Source organism: Otolemur garnettii, unplaced genomic scaffold (assembly GCF_000181295.1).
Source record: "Otolemur garnettii isolate 467f Iridium unplaced genomic scaffold, OtoGar3 scaffold00090, whole genome shotgun sequence".
NCBI classification, from domain to species: Eukaryota; Metazoa; Chordata; class Mammalia; order Primates; family Galagidae; genus Otolemur; species Otolemur garnettii.
In genome coordinates, this window is record NW_003852485.1 from 3805611 (window position 1) to 3816238 (window position 10628).

Consider the following 10628-nt stretch of genomic DNA (forward strand, 5'->3'; position numbering starts at 1 on the left):
GTCAGGACTGCAGGGACACTACCAAGTGGCAGTGTGGCTGACAGGACCAAACAGGAGGCCGAGAACGCAAATTTAAATGGCTTGGTCTGTGATGTGTTCATGAGCCTCTCTCTGGTGACTCAAAAACCCTCACACATTGAAATCCTAATAGCTTTGGGAAGAGTCAAATCAGGCAAGAAAGGAAATTTCAAAAGGTAAAAACAGAAAAACAATAATCTAGAGTTGGTAAGCTACAATCAGAGCCAGAGGGAGCCCCAAGAACATAAAACTCTTGGGAATTTATAATAAGATTACAAAGGAGATTGAACTTTCCACAGGAATGGACCCGTCTTATCTGGATCTTCAGGATCAAAGTGATCTCAAGATGTTATCTGGGTCCCACTTATACCTAGCTGTGAACATCTCTCTGGCAGGACCATACTTTAGTTATTTTAATTCCCAGAATTAAAATGTCACACACATAGTGAGGGCAATATTAATGAATAGGAAATTTAGAAAAAACCAGTGATTCTTTCTGGCAATTCTGTAAGTCAATGAGCTCAAACACACAGCAGACAGCATACAACAACACACACACAACTAAGATCTCCGTATGGCAACTGACATCCTAGAAAGCATAACTGTTGGAAGGAGATTCCCATATTTTAAGGAAAAGAAAACATTTTGCGAAAGCTCTGTTTGGTTTTTTTATATTAATAAATGTGTACCTATAACCATGTCATCTTCACACAGAGGTGAGACACAAACTCTGCACAGAGCTAAGACTTTTTACAAAACAGCCTCAGACCGGTTTTAATGCTTGAAGTATTTAATGGAAGCCTCAGCATTCAGCATTAAAGCATAGAAGAGAGAACCCTGAACAGAGAGGGAATTACTGTCTAGCTCCACCATAAAGCAGCTATAATGCTACAAAAATAAGATACTAAGTTTTAAGCAGGGCGTGCAACAAAGGACTGTTGCTGGTATTCACCACACACAGAGTACACCCATGGAAAACCAAATCATCTCTTGACTATAGTCACTGAGCATTAGACACCCGGATGCCAAACTACTACTGCCAAAGACAACAGTTTTGGTTTGGGATAATCATCCTGAGCTGATGTGCCCAACAGCAGTTGGCTAATAGATACAACCACAGGATCACCACAAAAAAGATATCTGTCTTCCTGCTTCCTAAGGCAAGACCACAGGTGAACAATCCACCTGAAAACTGAGGCAAATTGTTAAAGGATCAGTTGAACTTGATCACCATTTCCTCATTCATTCAAATAAAATTAGCCTCTTCTCTATAGCACCACATCACTTTGTATTCTGGTTTAGTGCATTACTTATAATTTTTTTATCTTGCAACATTAAGTAATAATTTCCTGGACGGCAGATACTTTTAAGACTTCTTCAAAAACTCTTTGAAATGAATAAAGCTCTATGTGATTTCCCATTTCCTTTCAGAAATAAATAATAATTCCTCATATTAATTTCATCTAAGCCCACAACCACTACCAAAGCTACTCCTACTTTATGGAAAATAATCGAGGTTAGAGAGACTATATGACTGGATTACGCAGAGCACACATAGAATTTGGGGGAACAGTCAGGATTAACAATTTCCTCTCCCCCCCCCAATCTAGTATGCTCCAGCTGCATACCATGTGCCTGCACACTGAACATGCTGTCAATCAGAATGGGGAAAATGGTCTGGAACAGGCTAAGTCCATATACTGCTAACCTCATTTAACCACTTCTAAATCCTATGGTGGTGATTTCTGCATTCTTAACATAGTAGGTATAAGCTAGCCCTTGTTTTGTTACTTGCTGAGTAAGACAACACAGCCATTTCTGTGTTTTAATCATCTAATTTGGTATTGAAAATGCTGATCACTGAACAGGTTTCAGGTTAGCGAGGTGCCCAAAATTGCCTTGGTGAACTTACACATCATATAGCTGTTTAAACAAAATCACCCACCAATACAGTGGCTACGTAACTTATCACCCAATCTGGGACACCTGGGACTGAAAGTGGTGCTATTAGTAATTACTCTGGGCTAACAGGTTTGACAGGGACTGTTCTAGGAAAATGAGAGGTACAAAACGGTAACTGATTATGAATAGATGGATTTTGAGCATTTGATTGAACTCTAAGAATAACATTCTTCCTTACTATGGCTTTAGATATGCCATAGTATATGACAAAGTATTTTACACAATTTCAATAAATTCTCAAAACTGAGTTGAGTTGAATTGTTTCTCTCAGTACCTTACAAATATCTATATACACCAACAACCCAGTTGAACTTATTAAAGGTAATATGAAAATTCTAGAACATTCTCTGCTATTAATATTTACCCTTCTTATATTAACCCACCTACCTCAGTAATGAGTTCAGGAATAAAACAATGCTCTTTAATTATGTATATGTGTAAAAAATGAAGTGTATTGGTAACAAAAAACCAAACCTATTCTTGAAGTTGAGAATGTTTATTGAATTATGCTACAAGAAACATTTCAAAAAAAGTAACACAGAATTAAGATTTGAAAATAACAGATCAGATCATTACTAAACTGATAAAAGTTCTTACATAATAAAAACTTTACTGAAAGTGAAAAAAAAATTTAGAAAGTCACCACTTTAAGGTCTATCTGGTCATTTATCTTCAGTGGTTATATTCTGAACTATCAATTAATTACCTTCATAAAAACCATGACTTAAAAATATGTCTACTAAAAAATACATACAATATTTACCAAAAAAAAAAAACTACTACAAATATATTTTGCTGTAATTGTGGCAAGTTGAATATGGACAAAAGATAAGATAAAATCTTATTGATATGAAAGTTGTAAATTATTAACTGAAAAAAATTGGGTTACAAGACAGCATGTACAATATAATGCCATATTGGTGTAAAAAAAATGCATATATAGGGATGTGTGCAAATGTAAAGGTTAGATCCCACAATGTTAAATGTTATTAATATCCTGCCTGCTTAATAATGACATGTTATAACTTTTTTGGCTTCAACTTTTTTGGTTCAACTTCTAAAATGTCCAATGTTTGCATTTGTAATAAAAATTTAAAATTAAAAAAGATCACTGTTACAAGATAATAGTTGCCAGGAAAGCAAAGGGAGGCTCTGCGCCTATAGCTCAACCGGCTAAGGCGCCAGCCACATACACCTAAGGTGGCGGGTTCGAATCCCCAGCCCGGACCCGCCAAACAACAATGACGGCTGCAACCAAAAAATAGCCGGGCGTTGTGGCGGGCGCCTGTGGTCCCAGCTACTTGGGAGGCGGAGGCAGGAGACTCGCTTGAGCCCAGGAGTTGGAGGTTGCTGTGAGCTGTAATGCCACAGCACTCTGCCCAGGGGGACAGCTTGAGGCTCTGTCTCAAAAAAAAGAAAGCAAAGGGAAGCGCTTTCCTGAACTCCTAGGAACAACATTCAGAGAACTTTTGTGGGTACTGTCATTCCTTTTCCAACCAGGGGAGCAGTTAGCCAGCAGAGGCTGTAGGGGACAAAGGGTGGGACCAGGGCTTAGATTATAGGATTTTCTGGTCCCACAATTAAACACCCAAGCAGTACTGTTACACTTAAATACTTCAACATTTAAAAATTCAACTTTGGACACAACAACAATAGGGACTCTACCTAACAAATGCAAACATTCTAACCTAATTCTTTGTACCCCCAAATTAACCTGAAATAAAAAAAGAAAAAAATTCAACTTTTGTTTTAAATAGCTACAGCTGAATAGGATCTAAACCAAAATTTAGGCATTCTTGTGGGGTTAATCATGATTTGTGCCATGCTATAAATTTTTAGCAGTGCTTTTTTAAATTAAATAGCCTATCATGTATTTTCCCACGCATTTTGTCATCATTTTACATATTTCAATAAATGTAAGTATGGTGTGAACTTCAGAAATTCTTCTGAGATTTATACTTATATATGTTTTACTGTCTTTTTTTTTTTTTAAACAAAATCCCCTTTGATCAGCTTTATCTTGTCATTTTTCATAATCAATTTTTTCCCAATAGGTGGCGCTGTACTCCATATAAAATGTTTCTGAGTTCCATAACTGAGCCACCCTACGCCCATCAAAATGATAGGCTCTCAACTGCTACAAACTGGTGGCCCCAGACAGGCAAATCAGGACACGAGTCACGTGCAACATATTTCTGGGTCATTTTACTGGAAAAGACCAGAGAGTTGAGATGAGTTGCATGAGATCACACTGCAAGTTTGGGGCCAACTATGACTTGTAGTTGAGACTTTAGCTTCAAGTTCTGTGCCTTCTTTGTGTTTTCAATCATAGTACCCTCAGATTCGCTCAAATCAAATCCTATTTTTGGTAGGGGCATAAAAGAGGGAAATATCCTCTTCTGGTATAGTGGTATTCCTTCCTTCTCCTTGTAGGAGAGAAAAGTGTAGAAATAGAGCAATAAATTCCTCTCCCTGTTCACTAACAGAAAGGATTAATGTTAATCTTTTATCAAATTTCCCAAGCATGGTGCTTTAAAAATATATACCAAAGAGGACACAAAAACTAAAACTAACACCATGAGGAATAAACAAACAGATACCTAACTATAAAATAAAGACCTAGCGTGATATACAAATGAACTGATACTGTTCCTTATTCTATGCAATTCTATTACAGTTCTTTGGACTATAAACTCATTTTCATTAAAAAGGAACTTTTTCCAAAAAAAGTAGCAAATACCATCAAAATTGCTATTGCAAAGTATGGCATTTCCTGAGGAGAACAGCCACCTTATTCTCTAAAAGTAGTATCCTTTAATGACAACTTTTAAAAGGGCAAAGAGCTGCTTTGATGAAAAAGGATGTTTACCCGACCGGTTATATAAATCACAGACACACACGTTGTACATCCCTAATCCAAAATGCTTGGGGCCAAAAATATTTCCAATTTTGGAGGTCTTCGGATTTTGGAATATGTGCATTATAGCAGTTGAACATCCTTCATTCTGAAATCCAAAATATGAAAGGCTCCAGTGAGCATTTCCTTTTAGAATCACGTCAGCATTCAAAAGATTGAGGATTTTGGAGCTTTTTATTTTGTGAGACAGAGACTCGCTCTGTCACCTGGGCTACAATTCTATGGTGTCAGCCTAGCTCACAGCAATCTCAAACTCCTGGGCTCAAGAGATCCTCCTGCCTCAGCCTCCCATATAGCTGGGACTACAGATGCATGCCACCCTGCACCTCTATTTTTTTTTTATTAAGTAGAGACAGGGTCTTGCTTTGCTATACCTGATCTCAAACTCCTGACCTCACGTGATTCCCCACCTTAGCCTTCCAGAGTACTAGGATTACAGGCACGAACTACCTCACCAGACCCATTTTGGAGCAATTTGGATTTCAGCTACTCAACCTATATATGTGTATGTGTGCTCACACGTATATACACACACATATGTAGCAGACCATATAGCTTCATGGACAGGAGAAGTGAGAGCAAAGCTCGGAGCACTCAGTAATTCTAAACACTGTTAACACCTCAGTAATGGAACACCTTGGTGATAAGGGCATGGGGGAGGGATTCGGCTCTCCTAACATGAGAGCTCACGAGATGAGAACATCAGTGACTGGCAGTCACGACACCTGTGGTGCGAGTGGCCACAGGATCATGTGTATAAGAAGCTGCAGGAGAAGGCAGTCGGGAGCAAGCAGCCACCGGTTGTTTACTGACAAGATCTTCCACTTCTCCTGCTTGGATGGCCCCTGCCCGGGGCCTGTCTAAGAAGACTGCTAAGATTTACTCTCCTATTAAGTCTGTTTCTATCCCTCACAGACTATCTTTCTCTTTCTCTCCCTTCTGCTAAGGTGAATAGCCCTCAGGCACCTAAGGGTAATTGTTCCCAAGCAAGACAGCACAGTGGTCCACAACTACACCATAGATATACCGGGCCAGAGACCTGCCTAGTCCTGGGCCCCAAGTGGCACCCCTGATGGGACCCAACACACATACACATAGACATACACAAATGTATACTAGAGTACCATATGTTATATATAAAATACTTTAATTCTTTTCTTCAATCCAATCATCTATGATAATAAGCTATACAGAAATGTCCAAGAGTTTCAAGTTAGGATTAGAGCTACCTTCAACATAAGCAAGGGCTCACAAAGGCAAGCTGGTAGAGACAGGGTAACTTCAGGTCATTAAAGACAAGGCATTGCTAAGCTCTGGTACCGAAAATGGTTGAGCCAGCGGAAGGCTATCAACCTAATTCAGAATAACAAGATTTTAGTTACCACCTGTGCATAAAGTAAACGGTCACTTCTGACCTGACTTTGTTCCCCAGTCTGACTAAGCTCTTTGGGAAAAATCAAGGCACAAACAAGAGCATTCCTCTGCAGGGAGCGCTGTGTGATCAGATTCCTGCAAGTGAAGCAGACCTCTGCCTGAGATGCCTGACAAGACAGAAGTAGACTTTCTAAAAATCCTCCTCAAGGACACGTTTTGGGAGAGGGGGGGAAGTATTTCTGAAATGTTAATTGAAACACTTCAGTTTTCTAAATACATATCTGGGTCTAATTTTGACACTATTCTTCACAGTAAAGGCACAATAAATAATCATATCAAATAAATATGCAAGAAATAGGCAAATTCAGAAAAGACGGTCTCAAAAAATTGTATCAGAGATGCTGCAGAGTGACATATGGAACTCTATTTAAGAAACCTTCATGAACTTAATTTAAACTTATTTAAAATGACTTTCTTTAGCCCTCTGCTAAATTCTTGTGTCACTCTGTTGAAATTTGTCCTATTCCTTTGATACAGTGGCAACAAGGGATGAAGAAATGTTACTTCTGTCATTATGAATATTTTTTTCTTTTTTGAGACAGAGTCTCAAGCAGTCACCCTGGGTAGAGTGCTGTGGCATCACAGCTCACAGCAACTTCTAACTCCTGGGTTTAAGTGATTCTCTGGCCTCAGGCTCCCAAGTAGCTGGGACTACAGGCGCCCACCACAATGCCCATCTAATTTTTGGTTGTAGTTGTCATTGTTGTTTGGCAGGCCCGGGCTGGATTCGAACCCTACAGCTCTGGTGTATATGGCTGGCGCCTTAGCCACTTGAGCTACTGGTGCCGTGTCCATTATGAATCTTCATATTGGGTAGCTCACATATTTTAGGAATAGAACATATATTTCTATTTTAATATGTCTTTTTGTTGTCATTATTGTTAGACATTTTTGAACAATGGGCCAGAAATAGGTATAATACTCAAGATAGCCCTAATCACAGTATTAAGATATCTCTAATCAGCCTCTAAAATATCTAGAATAACATCCCTGTGATATTCAGAATCACACAACTACTTTATTTTTTTTTTTCACAAATAGGATTCTTTATTTGTCATTATTAAAAGCCTGAATTTTAGACGGATTCTTGGACTGGTGGTTCATATCCATCAGCTCGCTCAACTTTAGCACCCGTCTCGTCCCCAGTAGCTTTTCCAGAACTACGACCTTCACCGTGAAGCTCCAGGAGTTTTCCCAACTCAAACTTGGGTTTCTTCAGCATTTTTACTTTTCTAACGAAGATATCATGGAGAGGATAAATAGACTGGCATGCCTTTTCTATGTCTTTTCCAATGCTATCTGGAATCAATTTATTGACAACTTCTTTCAAGTCATTTGTCTGCACCTCTCTGGTCATGATTTCCATCATTTTCTTCCGGATTTGGCAAACCTGTTGGTGCTGGGCATAAGAGGTCTTCCGTATCTGAGTGTTGTGTTTTTTAGTAAAACCAACACAGAACAGACGAAGCAGATAACCATCGGTATAGTCTTAACATCAACATGAGCTTCAATCACAGTCTGCCATTTTTTAACCATAGAACACATTTTGTCACGGGTAAGATCCATGCCATGGAAGTTAGTCAGGCAGTTTTTGCCCTGAACATCTTCAGTAATCAGCTTGAATTTTCTAAATGCAACTTCATCATTCTGCAGATCAGCAAGACTCACTTCAAACACGCGACCTTTGAGGCCATCAGATGCAATTTTGGTTCCTTGTGTCCTGGTGACTAGTGTTTTCCCAATATTTCTTATATTGAACATAGCAGGTGCTTTCACATCATACCAATCTTTCTTAGAAAATGGATTGACTACTTTCTTCTTGGTTCCCTTTTTGCTGCCTTTTGTAAGGCGCTTGTTCTTGCTGACCACCATGACGGTGCTCAGCGAGCCAAAAGGGCCACACAACTACTTTAAATCTTGAACCATTAATGCAAGGTAGCCAGATGTGCAATTTAAAACAGCTACTATTTTCTACTATCTTAATTTGTACATGAACTTTATGGTCACCCCATAAAAAAACATTAGTCACTGCACCCATAAGTCATCCTTTTTTTTTTTTTTTTGAGACAGTGTCTCACACTTTGAAGAGCTTGGGCATCATAGCTCATAGCAACCTTCAATTCTTGGGCTCAAATGATTCTCTTACCTCAGCCTCCCAAGTAGCTGGGACTACAGGCACCCACCACAATGACTGGCTATTTTTAGAGACAGAGACTCGCTCTCGCTCAGGCTGATCTGCAACTGTGTAAACTTAGGCAATCCACCCACCTCAGCCTCCCAGAGTGCTGGGATTACAGGTGTGAGCCACTGCACCTGACCTGTAAGTCTCTTAGTGATAAAACTATTGAAGAACAAAGTTCCTAAATCAAACATCATAGTAAAAACACATATCTAATAAATTCTACTTTCAGAAAAAACTCTTTAGCCCTAAACAAAATTTTAAAAGTAATCAGAATTTGGGGTTTCTCATTCTGGGAATTCTTACTTTGTTCTGTATCTGAAGAAAATGATTTTACTTAAAAGATACTGGGAAAACAACTAGGGCCCATTCCAAAAGCCTTTTCAAAGCACCATTTACGTTCCTATCTCCATGCACATATATTCATTTTGATAAACTTATTAAAGGTCTACTACAATGCTTGAAATTGTGCTAAGCACTATGAAGAAAAGTAATGATGTCCTCACAACTTTTATGGTTTAAGAAAATACAACATACATATAAATTATGTATGCAAAGGACAAAATATAATATCCATGGCATAAAATGTCAAAAGAATTTGTATGCCAGCGACAACAGTGATTCTTGGGAAATCAGGGAGCCATTGTATAAAATATACCAATTGAGCTACCTTAGCTAACTGGACAAAATGAAGGTGAGGGTGGTAATTTATAAGAGGGTTTGGGGGAAGTTCATGCCAGTGTGAAGGTGAAGAAGTAGATTATCTCTAGACAGTGTTACGTGGTGAAGCCTAAGATATATTAATACAAAGCAGAGTAGGTGACAGGAAAGCCCACTTAACTTTGGAGAAGAAAACAAGGTATCTCAGTCTTCAGGCTTGGTAGTTTGAATTCTTTTCTCTTTTTTTTTCCCCCACCCCAGAGGTAGTTAGCCAGATGAATCTAAGGGTGCAAGGTAAATGGAGAGAGTCCAAGGTTAAGAAAAGGAGTTCCCAGGGAAAAAAATGGAGAAAGCCAATATGTGTCAGGCACTGACAGTGTTTCATTAGGCCTGGACATATGTGATGTCTTATTTAATCCCAACAATTCAGCTATAATACACGTTCATAGATAAGAAAACTGTAGCAATTCAACAACAGTTAAGACCCAGAAACAAAAAGCTGATTAAAGAAAAATTACTCAGGTTTAGGGACCTGGGAAGTATATGTGCTGGGTGGTCAGGAGAGGGAGAAGAATCGAGAGCTCTTGTAAGCACAGATGGAGGAGAGAAGACTGAGGTAGAATCATCTTTTAGGTATAAAAAAAATTAGAGGTGAAGAAAACTGGGACATGAAGAAGAATGCAGCAACCTAAAGAGCAGACACGAATTAGACTTAATAAGGAACAGGAAGAACAAACGCACGAATTAGACTTAATAAGAAACAGGAAGAACAAATGCAGTTAAGAACAAATGGGTAAGCTAGATGTTTAGAGGCTTTGTCCAAAGAAGGAACCTTAAGACCTGAGAATGGGATGGTTTTAAAGGGCTGAGATCCCACCAATAATACCTGGTGGACAGAGGCGGCTGACTATGGATCTAGGTTTCCAGACCTATGGAAACAAGAACAGTTAACTCAGGGTGGCATGTGGAAGAGTCCAAAATAATTATAATGGGTGACAGGAAAGAGAGGAAAATCATGATTCTGATGCTGGAGTCATTAAGGTCTAAAAATAATATCTAAAGAATCCAGAAGCTGATTGATGGGAAACAGAGAAGATGGCTATAGAAAGGAGAACTGGCAAATTGGAGAAGAAATTTTGATGAGTATTTGTGATGAAATCAGTGTCAATCATGAAGAACTAAGAAAAATGCTGACTCTTTTAAAACTGACTTTAAATGGGCCAGGTGCTGCAGCTCACACCTATAATCCTAGCACTCTGGGAGCCCAAGGCGAGTGGATTGGCTGAGCTCAAGTATTTGAGATCAGCCTGAGTAAAAGCAAGACTCTATCTCTACTAAAAACAGAGAAACCAGGGTGGCACCTGTGGCTCAAAGGAGTGGGGCGCCGGCCCCTTGTGCTGGAGGTGGTGGGTTTAAGCCCAGCCCCAGCCAAAAACTGCAAAAAAAAAAGAAAAAAAA

General features: G+C 39.0%; 1 protein-coding gene and 1 pseudogene across 2 annotated transcripts in view; both read right to left on the minus strand.

Annotated features, from left to right (window-relative positions):
- The window catches only part of COBLL1 (cordon-bleu WH2 repeat protein like 1), a 161651-nt gene that overhangs the window by 39021 nt on the left and 112002 nt on the right, over positions 1-10628 (minus strand). The gene's annotated exons all lie outside the window — the stretch shown is intronic.
- Positions 7353-8203, minus strand: LOC100959455 (annotated as a pseudogene). Its single transcript, XR_154109.3, has one exon. The product of XR_154109.3 is annotated as a 40S ribosomal protein S3a pseudogene (transcript).